The sequence below is a fragment of the Neodiprion fabricii genome, chromosome 4 (assembly GCF_021155785.1).
Source record: "Neodiprion fabricii isolate iyNeoFabr1 chromosome 4, iyNeoFabr1.1, whole genome shotgun sequence".
NCBI classification, from domain to species: Eukaryota; Metazoa; Arthropoda; class Insecta; order Hymenoptera; family Diprionidae; genus Neodiprion; species Neodiprion fabricii.
In genome coordinates, this window is record NC_060242.1 from 30109742 (window position 1) to 30123869 (window position 14128).

The window sequence follows — 14128 nt, forward strand, 5'->3', positions numbered from 1 at the left end:
TCCCAAGTGAAATTTTAGGTGATTCCTTCAATAACCTCTCCAAGAATTTTGTTTCTCCTAAGCAAATAGACTACAGAAATAATGCAAATAATGTTATCCTATACTACAATTTGTTGATGCAGTCATTTTCGAATGTAAAGTTAAAAGACATGTAGATTGAAGAAGTTCACCCGCAAGTTTGAAGAACTGCCTATTTTTCATTATTTATTGATACATAGCGATATTGTATTAGAGTTAGAAATAAATGATTTTATCGAATACAGCGATTCGAATTCCGGCTTCTATTCAAATCTACCCACTTTGACGGTTAACCCTAAAGGGTAACGATTTCCTCCAATTTTTTTCTCACTCAAATGGCCGGAGTGCGGCTGTGAAAGTTCATCTTAAATCACGGGCTCGGTTGACACACCGAGCCGAGAGTTGTTCGGACAAATACGTCTGTGCGGTTACCCGTTGTCCAGGAGGTTGGTACGGTATAGATATCGCGTGTCGATAAGTCGATCGACTTAGAGGAACTTAGTTAATTTAGCCGTCGAATAGTGGTAGGAGGAGGAGAGGAATTGAGGGACGAGTCGGAGAGAGAGGACGTCGAATAGCCTTTCCTTGGCACGCAAGCTGCCGGAGTTACGCGTTGGTTCGGCCGACCCGGGCGGCCCTCGGAACCACCGCCGCACGCATTCAAGTTCAAAGTTACCGCCGACCTACGAGCCGCGATCAAGTCCACAACGATCACCAGCCGGCAGAGTCGCCCGACCGGAAAATTATTATCATAATGACCAATAGATCCGCCCGTCCATCCATCTTCGCCAGCCGCGCTGTGTGCGAGAGCTCCTTTACGGTACCAATAAGGAAACACGCTGTACGGAATGTCCAGATCGACTGGGATCCCCTGCACGGACCCATTATGTGTATACTTCTACTACCGCATCACAATTCCGCGGAAGAACTTCACCACCGGACGAAGTAGCGCTTCAAACTCCACAATGCAGAGTACATCTGCACGGCACGCTGATCCTCTCCACGCTTCGAGGCGATATTGATATCCGTGTAGATCAAATTAAACCGGGACGGCATCGGCATACGGGCATTGCAGTCATGAATCCCCGCACCCCTCAACAGGTATTCAACATCCCGGCGAATTGGCTCCGGAATCTGATGAGAGATGAACTCTTAGTCAGCAGCTGAGATGTGCAGCCCACTTGCACTTACGAGCGGACAGAAGTCGATTGAATTTCCAACAAAAAAATTGCTTCATTAGTGATTTGAGATTTCGAAGTCCATTCGTGGATAGATTCGTTAATGGATAGCATAAGAATGGGGTGATCATACAGCATTTTTCATTATCTGTTTGAAACGATGCACCGTCGGTATTGGTAATTCTCTTGAATGAAACGAGGTCCGACGTGGTGTTTAATACCAGTGTGATATTTGTATTCAGGTCTCAGACGAATGAATACCAACTGATATTCGGACGAAAGTATGCGGGGTTCAAGTTTCGTATACCGCAACATATGCGGTGGTTTCAGTCGTTGCCGATTGAGAAGAATTTAGAGATCGTAGGCGTGTCGGTGGCAGAGATAAAAATGCAAAGAATATTCGTAGCGGAGTAAAAAGTCGGACCTTTAAGCAATTAGGAGAATTAGCAGCCGCGTGCTCGGATCCTTAAGGTCAGACGACATCCGATTCGAGAGACGGGAATTAGAAACGATGCGACGGAGCGCGAGGAGGGAAAGAAACTTGGGGCGGAAAGAGAAAGGGGGGGAACGAGGCCCGATGAATGTGGGCCAGTAGCCAACAATCCATCATCGGGACGGTTTATCTTAAGATCGCGACAAAAGACAGTCCGGCATTGCTGCTCCTGGCAGTCGCGAAGGTATGTGCCTGATATTATTACGTTACAGCTGCAGAGCTCCTTCGGTTCCTTCCAGTCTCACCGACAGACCGGCCAACCGACCGACCGGCCGACGGCCGACCAACAGACCGTCCGACCTCGGACCATGATGGCTGCCCGCCATCGCCTTGTTGCCTGCGGCTCTTGTTAGCACGCGATGCCCGAACGATTGCTTCTGGACCCGCCGCCGCGTGGAAAAATTGCACTCACATAGTGAGAAAGCGGTTGGTTGTAGTTCGGACCGTGATCGCCGGGCCAAGGAGACAAGGCGAAAGGGGTGAACCGAATTTGAAAAGTGTTCACGCCTTGCGTCCTTGAGCAAAGGAAGAAAATCCAGCGATGCTGCAAGGTACAATTGCGAATTTCGAAAGGTGCGTTAAGTCATCCCTGGTACAAAAACCGTACGCCATTACCGAGAGACTATTAATAATTAGACACTACATATAGTGCCAAGCATTCTAGAGGAATCAAAGGTGGTAAAGCATTAATCACAACTCAAACCTATTAAGCGGACAAATATAAACGTCGTCATCCGATTGAGGATTATTTATTATTACACATATATCAAGCGAGTGTAAAGTGAACTTGGGGAGTTTTTTCTAATGGAACAAGGACGAAAACGAAATTGATACTGAAAACTAGGATTATCTGGTTATAAGAAAATAAATTTGGAAATTTTTTAAACAATATCAAAATACTGTGTTCTATCTACCTGGGTTTCTGAGAGTTAGATAGACTCACGAACGCTCCTGGCTCTGTATGCTAAAAACAAAGTCCAGCAAAGCAAAGACTGTTATTGTGCAGAATCGGCTGAATAGTAGCTATTGGGCATTCACGTAGTACAAAATAAGGAAAGAATGGATTTTCACAACTGCGTTACATATGATGTAGAAAAAATGATGCACCTGTTAAAACAATATCCGTACCCTCCGGAGAGTGAAACTAATAAGTCTATACTCGCTTCTATTAGTCGAGGGCAACGAGGCAGAGAGAGAGAGAGAGAGAGAGAGAGTGTGAAAGACAAAGACTAAAAAAAGAAATAACAGGACCTAGCACATATCGTTGGTGGCGGTAGACCGAGGAGGAGCTGAAGCGAGCCAGAAGGCTTCGGTGTGTGCGGGTACATCGCATACTCTTGTTCCTGCCGACAAGTATGTGTCCGTATAATACCTACCAAACCCTGAACTACACCCCGGACCATCCGAAGGAGCAGTCAGCTACGGGAGTTCTAATTCTGAACAAAAATTATTCAAACCCAGACTGGCGGCTGGCGGCTCATTTGCATGCAGATGGGCCGCTTTGAGGCGTCGACAGGCCGCGGGGGCGACTGCTCGGGTTCGCCCCAGCATCCTCTGGCCCTCCTCTAATTCTCCTGCGATCCTACAACTACCAAGATTCCTCAGCGACGCTTTTTCTTTTCGCATCTCCTCCGCGCAAGAGAAAAAAAAAACTCAAATCAACGAAACTCTGACCACGGTCGGCAAAAAAGTTGAATGAAAATAAACCACCGCCTGGCACCAATCCAGATTTTAACTAGGAACGATACAGCAGATGTAGCTAAACCAGTTTTCACGTGTGCATGAGAAATCGTTACGAAAAAAAAAAAAAAAATTCCGTTCAGTTTTCTTTTCGTTTGAAACTAGCCTCGGGCTCACAGACCAGGAGACATTTTTGGCAATGGCAGAGTAATGAGCTGCCAAAATCTTCGTTCCGAATTTGCAGTAGCAATTTCGTGGAGAAGATTTATCGCTTTCGTAGAAGATTGCAGCAAACAAAATCAAAGTAGTTCACGGAAATGTTTTACAGACATCAATTATCAACATCATATGTATGATTCCAGTCTGCAAAATCGTTTTCTGCTTGACTGCACACGACAAGCTTGCAACGCGACACAATATCAGCACTGCACGAGTGATCATTTGGAACGGCACTGTGCAGTTGTTTGCAGTCTTGACCGTACAAGGTTATAGCTTCCATTGGATACTTCGAGTTCTTACCGGCTTGCCAAGTTCATCCAGTGATACTTAAGGGAATAAGAATAAACCGCGGGATCTCACGAATTGTCAGGTTTTTATCTTGCACAATGATTCAACGACAAGTCCATTTTCGTCAAGGAATTGATCGGCATTAGTTAAGGTGGATCTTAAAAGACCTTGGTACGTGTTGCTCTTAATTGTGAGTAAATTATCCCAAGTATGTATCACTGTTCAACAAACGGCAATGCAATGAAATCACCGATGAACTCAAATGTCTTGGATCGAAAATTCAGCCTCCTTTATCGGGTTAATACGGTAGAAGAGACAAACGAGAATACAAGTATGGAGTTCAGGAGATATATGCTTCAGCCACTGGTACAGTGGTGAAAGGTGAGAGAAGACAAGTAACGTGAGTTTGTCTAAGATCAGAAATAGAGCAAAGGAATAGAGCAAACGAAAAGAAGCAAACACCTCACGAAATGTATCGTGAGAGAATGCCGTGGAATTTGACATGCGAAGAATGGCTCTGCTCACTCTGGACACAAAATGAAGTATCCAGAAGACTGAAATAATCGACTCGAATCGAATCGAATCGAATCACTCGAGAAAAGAGAAACAAAATCGTCCACGTTCCGGACTGTCGACTTTTTAATCACGCTTATGAAATTTCCCTGGTATCTTATTAGAGACATAAGAAGTAAAAATATTAAGAATCTCGGAGGTAATTCAATTCGGGCAAAATCGTTTTCTACGTTCTTTCTTTTTGTATTCCGTACTCAACCGATTTCGTTCAGATCTAAACCCATGGCGTCTTACCTGCCCTCCGCATTGCAGTTCACCACCGCAGTTCAGTTTAGCTAGCGAAGCGATGACCTGGATACATTAAGCAGACATGTTTCGGCTTACCTGAAACATAACACGATGTACAACGTTAGCACGGGTAACCTATAAGGGACCTGGAAATAATATGCAAAGCTAGCCACCTCTCTCGGGTTGCGTGCAATCCTATCGGAAAGACAATGCAATTTTACGATGTAAGTTAATGGCCGACCGCGCGAACATGTTGCGCGTGATCCGTGGTATTTGGTATAGGGTTCAACCTGCCTACTCAGGGCAGATAATCACCGGTGGTGTTTGCGCTGGCACAACTCGCTTAGCTTTCCCTTTTGAGGCAATCTCGTATCAAACTTCACGGATGTATTCCGGATGTAATGCGAGAATGTCACAGTCAATTCAATTCTGCATGCAATGCCGAACAAAACTATCCAAAAACTTTTTGGTTTCAAGCGAAAATAATACAAAATTTATTCCTGCAATAAGTCTTAATTCGGTTATAGAAATACATTTCTTTGTATTACTGTTGCGTGAAACAAAACTTTTTTTTGGATATGTGTATTCGAAACTGCATGAAGAGTTGCACTGATTGCGGTATTGTTATATCAGTGATGCGTCGGCTCTGACAATAGTCAAAATAAGTAACGTTCAACGCGTTGGTACAAAGACTGACCCTAGCTTCTTCTCAAGATATTTTCCATACACCACGCCAGATAGTTTTGAACTCTATTTCCTACTTGCCCCAACCCTCCGCTTCCGTGTAGCTATGAAATTGTTCAATCTTAGCATATACATAAATACATAATTTGACGAGATCTATAATCAACGTCTCGCCTGTTCACGGGTAGAATGTAATATAATGAGCAGAAATTAGATAAGACAAGCGAACGGATATCTTTACAAATAACCGACTACCACCCTGTGAAAAAGCCTTGTGTGCCGCGAGATTGACGAGTTGTTCGAAACGTCAGGCACGCAAGGTAAAAAGAATTTTTATACCAGATTCACGCATACTGAGTTATGCTGGACTCACGCTAAGCTAGCCTTATGATACAGTCCGGCCCTATCTCTAGTGTAACAAGTTAAAATAATAAAATAAAATTTGAAGAAAAGAAAAAAAAAGGATAGTTGAAAACGACAGATAATCTGTCACGTCACCCGTCGGAACCTTCTCGCATTCAACAGACTTAGAACATAATGAGTGGGCTTATTTCAATCCGAGCTTTTCACAAGCCGTGAACTGTAATACTGATATGCTCTTTCGATCAGAGTAAAACGAATATATATATATATATATAGTTTTCTGAGTAGGTGCTCGGCAATAATCGTACCGCGGCGCAAGATCAATCGTTAGGTTACTATAAATTAGTTCGCCAACTCCGGTGAGATCAAGGTAGGTATAGTCAAGGTCATTGCCGCGTTACAGCTTCCAGACGGTAATCCAACCGCACACAAAACATGATTAGGAAAGAAAGAAAGATAGAGCGAGTTCGCTGGAGTTTCAATTTGTTTCCAAATCCTCGTAAGTTCAATTCCCAATTTCAGTACCTTTCAAGTCTAGCTTAGACGTCAAAAGAGCGTATGATATATTGCGTTTCACAATCAGAGCGATCTTCACGCGTGTATCGTCGGTGTCCAACAATTTTTATGTAGAGATTTTTCAACGCTGATAAATCAATTTTTATCCTTCTACTCAAACGGAGGTGAACTAGATTTACGGGTTTCCAAAAGTGAGCCGCCGATGCAGTCGGTTAACCCTTCGAATTCACGGCGAGTGCGCTGCACTATAGAGCCTCAATGAGGCGTTAATTACGCGCATTTCTTACCATTGCGTCATCGCGCATCAGCTGGGAAGACGATGCTCAACGATCTGGTCAACAATGCGTATCACTCTTGACGAGGCTATGATCACGAATGCTATTGTGAATGAAGCTTTAATTAGTGCGCCGTTATCGGCAGGGCTCGCCGATTGTCCAATGCGAAGTGCCGCTTATATTATTGTATACTCCGAAAGTCGTGTGCACCAGCGATGAAATGACTTTTATTAGCGGGCACTGAATGATCACTTCGCCCTTGCAGATCACCAGATCACTTTCAATCATTGTAGGTTTATTGTTTTGGAAGGAGGGCCATAGTCGTGTAGCATTACTTGGTTCATTGCGATAAGACTTTCTACGATCAATTAATTTTTGTCGAACACATATCGATACATTTATTCGTACAACTGTTCAACCCCATATCGCACAACCTCCATCAATTCCTCGGACTTCTTCGCTGCCGTATTCATAGGTTCATTTTGTTCTTCTCTACGCCATGTTTCCTGATGCATATCGTTCCGACTTTGTCGACGCTGAATACTATCGTAGCTCGGCTTCCGGCCGTCCGCAGTGGAATACCTACACCTTTTGAGGACAGTTTAACAATGTAACAGCTGTCGGTTTTATCGCATCTCCACGTGGGTAAATCCTCATCCACTCCAGATAGCTGAGATTCCGTTTATCGAAAGCATGAAACTTAGGATGGTGTTCACTCTGCATTTTATAAATCTATTTCTACCCCCCCCCCCCCTCCCCCCCCCTTCATTTTCAACAGCTTCAGATAAAAGCGTCCCTCGTTGACGGAATTATCCCTGAGACCATTGTCCGAGTCAGATTTCGTTGACGTTGGGTCGACGGATAGAAGAAAACGGATTTAAACGACACGCACGGGGAATAGATCACTCTTGAGGCGCCGACAGGCCCATTCGATGCAGGCGACTACGATCACATGTGTAAGCTCCCTGCAGCATTGACCGCACATGACGTAGACGTGCACGATCTTGACTCAAATAAAGGTTAACCATACAGCGTCGTTATTTGGCGGTGAGTTTACGCACCGTGATTCTAGGCGCGACGCAAGCAAGCTCTTCGTGCTTACTGTACCGGCGCGGGAGTACAGCTTGCGACCTTATCTAAACATCGACTAAACATCCTTGATTCGAGATAATCCGCGCCGTGTCTAATGTGATCAATCAATCAGGAAATCAATCTGCCTGAAGCTGGCGCGCGTGCGTCACGCACAGGGCCCAAGCGTATCTTCCACCACGGTTGAAACTCCGGTAAGGATCCTGCATGCGCAGGGCTCGTGGGGAAAAACTGGGAGCATGGCGACCATACCTAGAGTCTGGGTCCCCCCTCCACGCGCTTCTTTTAGACGAGTGGGCCTCGCTATGCCCTATCGGGGATTAGGGGGAGGAGGAGGCCCATAACGGGACTCAAGTAACACCTTTTAAACCTGTTCGTGAGACTGACCGCGTGACGTTCGCTTCGTGTACGGTGTTACGATGATGTATTCGATGCCAATTGAGCGTCCGGTGGAATGCAAAGCCGAGACGACGTCGGTTCCGATCCCGCCGCGGATAAACTCTTATTCTGGTACAATAAAAATACACCACTCTGCGGCTTGCTTCGCATACGGGGAAGGAGCCGACCCTCGACTTCTCTGCAACAACGGGGTCTATGGGATATATATGTGAATTGTAAAAAACAAAGAACAAATAATCCGCGACTATCGACTGACACGGGAAAAAATGGTTTGATATTAGAAATTCATAAAATAAGCATTTACTTCGAGGCAAACCATCGGAATAGTATAGCTCATCGCCTCGTTACAAGACAAAGTTTTCATACTGAGGTAAGATTGTGTCGCCATGAGATTGACGTGAATGCGGTCAATACTGATGCAGTTGCTCAATCATGTACGTTGGAAAATGCCAAATGGATTATTCGATTAATATTCTGTGAAGCAGAGAAATAAACAGAATCGATTCGGAAAAAATGTAGTAGGAATTTTCATACCTTCAGAATGAAAGTAGATCACGATCAACAACTGCAATAGTGTAATTTTTCACTGCAAAGTGAAACATGCTTAGAAACCCTATTCTCCCAGAAATACGATACGAGGTGCAGCCCGCATTGACCGTCAATTCTTATGCATAAAATAGCGATGTTTCTCCATTACATGAAAATGTGTTTATTGTGCTTTACGGCTGCAGTTCCTAGAGTGCGCTTGAATATCCGCAGGCGCAGGTTTTTAGCAGAGCAAAGCAGAAATGTAGACATAAGTCGTACAAAAAAAAAAAAAAAAACGCGAGAGCAAGAAGCTTTAAAGGTTGTCGATGATTCCTCACGATTACGGTGCAGAGATCTCAGTCGCAGAAAACATATGCTCTGACGATTGATCAGTCGTAACGAACATTGACGAAACTTTGATATGATTCCGCGTTTAAGAAAATTTCTGCGATGAATTATCCCCCCGCCAAGAGGAACGACACGCCGAGAATCCTTACCGAACACGATTTTAACACAGCGTCGGCACCGTTCGAGGATGTACATTTGTTATAATAAATTCCGATTTCAGATGGGATCTAATCGTAAGGAATCGCTAGCTGTGGCGGAAGAATCTCGGAGGAAGCTGTGCATCGAAGTTGGCGAGAAAGGGCGATCGAAGTGGAACGGGCGCCGGCCCGGAGGGCTGCCTCCAGGCTCAAGAGCTCCAGGGATCGTCGATGGGCGCGCTGTTTACCGCGGGGCAGGAGCAGAAGTCCTGCGATCCATTACCAGCACGTACGCACGGACGCACGGACGAGATGGTCGGGTTGAATCTCGCGGTCCGCGAGCAGCGGACTCAGCGTCAAGGCTGAGTCCGCAAAGTCCGAGTCGCTGCAAGAGCGAGCAGCGGTCCCTTTGTAGCAATGTCCGCGCTTCTGCATACATTCTCGCCCGATAAATATACCCTTTGGCAGTTTAATCCCGGGCCCCTTGGCTCGCGAGGAGAAGATTCCGCTAGTACCGGTAGCTTCTGAGAAGAACCTGCCCGGCGGAGGTTCGGCCTTTCCTTCCCCTTTCCTCCCCCTTTCCCGCCGTCAACCGCCCGTGCCGGCTGATCGCGACGCGAAGGTGGCTGTGAGAGGACCGAGAGGAGTCCTCTTCCTTTTCTCCCGTTTATCCGTCTTCCCCCGCGGATCGCCTCACTTATCGCGCATCGCACGCTACGCACAATTAATCTGCTCGACGTCAATTCACGTCCGACACGGCAACCGGCCTGACTCCGATTACGGAAAAGCATCGCTCTGTAGCATAGGCACGACTTCGTTCTTCCTACTATGGTACAAAGATCCTACCAACACGAGTGTCGCTCTCCTCCTGGTTATACGAACTTCGCGACTTTCGACGGGTCGACGTTCACCGCGGACGTTCGACGTGCTTCCTGTGGGAATAAAAATCAACCGCTATCCGATTGTTTGTTGCCCTTACCGTCGATACCGCCGAGTTACAGACACGTGGCGCGTGCTCCAAAAGGAATGATTCGTTGGAAACTTGCAGAAAACAATTGCGGAACAGGTCAATATTTTTTAGTATTGTGTAATAATGTTTACTTTGGTTATACCGTGAAGCTCCCAAAAAAGTTCGCTCTTTTAACAGTCAATTCGTACACACATTTTGTGGGGTTTTGTTTTTTCTTCTTCTACCTGCGTCGACACAAAACTCAGGGGGTTGTACGTTAATCTTAAAATTGACTCCCAGCAGTAGAATTTTAGCTGCAGAAACTCAGCAGTTTTTTGATTCAGAAGGAAACAAAAGCGTCAAATAGTTCTTGTATTCTGATACAGACTAATTTTTAACTACATAATTGTTTATTTTGATAATTTCAAAGCTTTCTCTAATATAGAATTCAGGTACAGGTGTGTCTATATGTTTCGTCTTGGCGCTCATCTCTGGAATCGAATAGTAACAAGTATGCTGTATCTGCAGGGCTCATTGAAAAATAAGAAGGTACAAGGTATGAAATCTATCACTTACGCAGTCTACGCTGGTTATGATATTTTCTCTCGGTCAAGGAGTAAAACGTATAAGAATATTACATCTAGTAGATTTTCTAATCGAGTAATTATGGTATAGTCTGTGACAAACTTATAAACAATCCGAAATTTGTCGGGTACTCATATAGTTATATTTCCGACACGCGACAATTATAGCAGCGTCTTGTTTCGATATATCAGCACTGTGACTTATTCGAAACAATGGATGATTTCGGTGGGCACTGAAATCCGAGGCGAAGGCTGAAAGGTATCACGGCGGTTACTAAAATCTGTAAAAGAAGGGGGAACGCAATAGCATGAGATCTCGAGATCAGAAAATAAAAATTGAATGTAAAAGAGGATAATACCTAGAAGCGTTCAAATTCGTGGTAACATGGATCAGCGTATTCGTGCATAATTTCAACGGAGAAAATTACAACTCTTCGCTTGTATACTTTCAGTTTCAGAAATAAAATGAATAAGAAATCAGTCTATACAATGCCTCGGCATTGCGTGTCAATAACAGCATATTAATGGATGTAATAATTTGGTTTTACTCCACAAGAACACGAGAGGATAACCGATACCTGCTCGATTCGTTCCAGTGTTCAAATACTATAAGCCGGTATAAAATATACCTGTCATTCATTTTTATCAGAATCCGACACCTGGGGGCGCCATTATATGTACATCATCCCGGCTTTTTTTGCTAATACTTATTACAGGGACGATCAACCGGCACGTGTGTACGAAAGATACCAATACGCCGTCGCGGTGAACAGGATTAATTGCAAAACGACGAGGCCTAAACTCGAGATTTGTTGCATCGTGTGCTTCGGTCCAATCAATCGATACGCAGTTTACAATTTCACGCAGTTTGAATGTAACGAGGCGCATGAGTATTAAGGCATCATTACATTAAGAGTCGATCAGTCTTACGATGAAGCAGACATATAATTAATAGCAGATGGAAAAAAATAAGAACCATTATCGTACTGCCGGAACGTGTATAGTAGCACTTTAGTGGTCATCGCTCCGAGACTTTGCCATGCACGAAACGGATGCTTACGCCGCATTGTGTTACACGGCAGGAATGTTTCTTGACGGTAAGGATCAGATAATCGGATATAAAAGGATAACCAGTACATACTGCCCATCTTGCGTTCAGAAACATCGCTGAAGAGCGTATCAAAGACTATTCCAGTAGCGTCTTTCTTGCCTACGGCTTGATGTATATAGAAATCATCGAAGCCGTATGAGAATAAAAATTTAATATCACTGGACGCAGATTCGACGACCATGTGCATTTTCAGAGAATTATTTCCACAAGTCTGCTCGACGTATACTTCGCCAATATGCGGTTACTCCGAAACCAGACTGAAACCGCGTTCCGGCACGAACGGGAATTTTAAATGGAAGTCTCGAGCATTTCCGTAGAATTGAATCAAACCCTTGTGAAATTAAGTGCCAATTTCAATATCGGCAAGAGAGGAGTGTTTATAAGTCCAGTTGACCGCCATCGAGACTGCATGCTCAATTCGTATTCGTGATCATCGTTCTACGTAGCGTCACTTTCTTTCATTTTTTCACCCGGCTCATTTACTGGAACTGTAACTCGGAGCTTAGTTGCTGGTGAAACTATCTGATCTGGAAGTGCTTCGGAATTGAAATCCACTGTCAGAAAATAAGTCTGGAAACTAGCACACAGGGCTAGATATATCCTGCCCCATACAGGGCACAGGAAGAAAGGCATTTAGGTATTAGTGAGACGGTAGCAGCAAAGAAGCAATAGCATCTGGGGTTGACAAATGAAGACTTTTCCGCGACAGTAATAGCGCGAACGTAACACTTCGAGGGCCCAAGAATCCGCAAGGAATGTGTTCATCCCGACCGCTCGACTGCTCGCCGCGTGTCCACCTTGTAGCTCTCCGTGTCTGCCACGTGACCTAAGGTGCTCTTCTGCACTTCGCACCGTGAAAATTCTCAGTGCTGGGGTATTGAGTCGGTTGTAATTAGCGTGCGCAACCATTGGCACTTTTTTGCGAAAAGATTTTTGAACGAAACAGTGCGATGGATTTAGGACACGTATAGTTTGGTCGTCGCGTGGCTGTGGCTACCTGCGCGTGACGCGTTAGAAAGTTCTTGACTTGGTACAGGGAGAGGAGGAGGTGGTGGAGGTGGAGAAGCTGAGCGTAAATCGTTTTACCTTTACTGCAACGGAACTTTGACTTGAGATACGTTACGGAGCGTCAGTTTAACGGGTAACCGCGACAATTACTACCGCGTAAATGACACTCGCGTCGGACGATTGCGTTCGTTGCGTTACGGTTGACTCAGTACAAAGATATAAACCAAGTCGTTTCGGATGCTGCTACGTGTTGCATGATAGTATTGTAGTTGATACATGTGGTACGCGATATCTACGGAGGTCAATTTGCAACGACGACGAAGTTGCGGAATAACTTTGATGAATATAAAATTTACAGTAAATATCAAAGAAAACTGGAACGATATTATCAAAACGGAATGAGCACATCAAGCACGTAAAGATATAGTTCAAGTGGTACGTCTAGATTGCTGTTAAAAAAAAAAAAAAAAAAAAACTTATGCTCACTTGTTAACATACAACTTTTATGAGTAAGGTAAAACTTGACGATACATTTGCAATCAGCCCATAACAAAAAAGATAATCCAGTTAAATTAAAATAAAGCAATTGTATCTGAGGAAGCAAGCCACAGAACTGACTATCTCCATGGTGAACATGTCTGTTACACGGGATTTAGACCGGTCCAATATGCTTTGAAGCGAAGGTTCTTTCGTTGAAACACTCACGGAAATAATCGTCAATTTGAGTGTAAATTCGCATCCTCAACGTTTTTCTCGTACGAATTCAGCTTATTTATAAGTTGAGGATGAGAATTCACACCCAAGTTGGTTTTCTTTTTCGTAAGGGAACGAATTTTTCAAAATTTTCGTTCAATTGCTCTTGACCTTGTAAGTTAAGTACGGAGCTCACATCGACGTTTGAACATTCCACCGAGGTTAATCACAGGTCTTCGTTAGAAAACGATTAAATAGCGATTACCTACTCGGAGTCCTGATGGTTACTGATACTCAGTTTTATAAGACGCGTCCCTCAATGCAAGAGTCAGAAAACCTAGCAGCACAATTTTTTCTGCAATCCTACGAGTTTCTGTTCTAACCACGGTTACTCCAGTTAACTGAAACTAAATCACGCGTCGATATTAGGTAAGTGTAGTTCAATAGTGTACAGGCAATGATTTTTACAAAGTTTTAGGTGAACTGACATAGAATAATATTTGGATGTCAATATCGAATATACGCTTTACTCGTGAGTAATGTTTCAGTTCGAATACAGATTTACTGTAATGGAGAATGAATAAAGCAATGGTCAAGAGCAAACAGTCAAACCAAACGCACGACACAACCTAAAGCCGCATGTGTGTTTGCCAAAGATTGGCAAATACTAGAGGAGAGGGAGGGAGGGAGAAAAAAAATAAGGGTTTCAAAAATTGGCCGCGTACCTAGACTAACGACTCAAAACTAACGAGTACGAGAAATTGAAA

General features: G+C 44.2%; 1 protein-coding gene across 1 annotated transcript in view; it reads right to left on the minus strand.

Moving 5' to 3' along the window:
• LOC124181502 (lysine-specific histone demethylase 1A) overlaps positions 1 to 14128 on the minus strand; it is a 221706-nt gene that overhangs the window by 105209 nt on the left and 102369 nt on the right. The window lies entirely within an intron of this gene.